Source organism: Budorcas taxicolor, chromosome 20 (assembly GCF_023091745.1).
Source record: "Budorcas taxicolor isolate Tak-1 chromosome 20, Takin1.1, whole genome shotgun sequence".
In the NCBI taxonomy this organism is placed as follows: domain Eukaryota; kingdom Metazoa; phylum Chordata; class Mammalia; order Artiodactyla; family Bovidae; genus Budorcas; species Budorcas taxicolor.
Genome location: NC_068929.1, coordinates 11,077,271 through 11,078,827, shown reverse-complemented (window position 1 = coordinate 11,078,827; position 1,557 = coordinate 11,077,271). Strand labels below are relative to the sequence as shown.

The window sequence follows — 1,557 nt, the reverse complement described above, 5'->3', positions numbered from 1 at the left end:
AGGAACCACACCATGTGGGGAATGTTTGTTCAGGAACTATGCTGTGTTTGTATTCATTTCATTCAATTGTCCACAAGGGTGATTGAGTTTTATGTCCTATAACTTTAATACCATGAAATATGCTCAAAGTACATTGATTTTCAACAGGATATGAATTTTGAAACTCCTGAGCTTCCCACTTCCTCATGTTCTGTCATTATTTTATTTAGTTGATCTCCCCTCTTGATCTCCATTCAGCTTTTAAAAAATATAAAAGCCTGAAAGCCGTTTACAAACCCCTGATCTCAGCCTTTCCCCCTGGTGACCATTCCCCTGCTGAGGAGTTTCATGCAGTGGTGCTTCTGTTCAGATCCTAAGAGCGAATAGGACAAGAATACTGGAGTGGGCAGCCATTCCCTTCTCCGGGGGACCTTCTCAACCCAAGGATGGAACCTGGGTCTCTCGCATTGCAGGCAGATTCTTTACTGTCTGAGCCACCAAGGAAGCCCGAACAGGCAGCAGGCAATGGAAAATCCTGGTTGGACATGGGATGTATGACCCTGTCCTCTGCAGCTGGAGTCAACAGTGCCACTATCTCCAAGGAGGCTGGCTGTTCCCAGTTTCCAAGTGTGTTGTGACCACGTGGCCTAATGGATAAGGCGTCTGACTTCGGATCAGAAGATTGAGGGTTCGAGTCCCTTCGTGGTTGGTTCCGTTTTGTTAAAAAAAAAAAAAAAAGAAGAAAAGTCATGCCTTAACCTGAGTTCACGTTCAGGTCCCACCGCTTTGGGAAGTTGTGGCCCCCTTTCTGCCCTTCCATTGTATGACTGGTACAATGGCAAGAAAAATACAAAGGCCCTAACAGGGCTGATGGATTAGATGAGATAATGCCTGTAAATCCCTGAGGGAACTGCCTGAAATATAATAGTGCTTAATAAATATGACACGCTCTTCTGAATAAGGGGGTAGGGTGGGGTGGGAGTGGAGAAGGAACCTTCTTAGTGAATATGGACAGAGTCACTACAAATTCTCTAAGTACTGTAGCATTTTTGTGGATTGTGCTGTCTCCAAAAGGGATATATAGCTTTTCATCAGGGCGGAGGGCCTTCTCGGTGAAGAAGGAAATTATCTCATCCGGGTTCGTGTTCCGCGGTTGCAGCGCCTGCTGATGTTGATTTAGTTCACTTAGCAAGCCACACACCACGCTGCCGCGCTCATCGCCCTCCGCATTAGCTTATTAATCCTCGAGTTATTCCTCTACGGTTCAAGGGCATATTGGCTTTCCAGCGGAGGGGCTCCAGCCTCTCCGTTTCCACAGAAATAATAGGCTCCAGCCAGGCCGAGAGGGAGTGGCCAAGCCAGGCTCTGTTCCTCCTGCGCCCACGGCGCTTGGAGGTTTCATTTGCACTGAAGACTTTCTCTCCCTAGAGCTGAGGTTTCCGTTGGAGGCATTTTATTTGTTAAGGGAGAAAGAAGCCGTGGGAATCAGAGCAAACCTGGCCTGGTCATCGGCTTTGGCATTTAGCCCCTCCCTTGCTGTTCCTGCTCTGCGCGTGCTTAGTCGCTCAGTGGTGTCCA

The 1,557-nt window shown here is 47.9% G+C and overlaps 1 non-coding gene across 1 annotated transcript; it reads left to right on the top strand.

Moving 5' to 3' along the window:
* Positions 1-615: 615 nt before the first annotated feature.
* TRNAR-UCG (transfer RNA arginine (anticodon UCG)) lies at positions 616-688 on the top strand. Its single transcript has one exon. It is a non-coding gene; the product is annotated as a tRNA-Arg (tRNA).
* Positions 689-1,557: the final 869 nt, after the last annotated feature.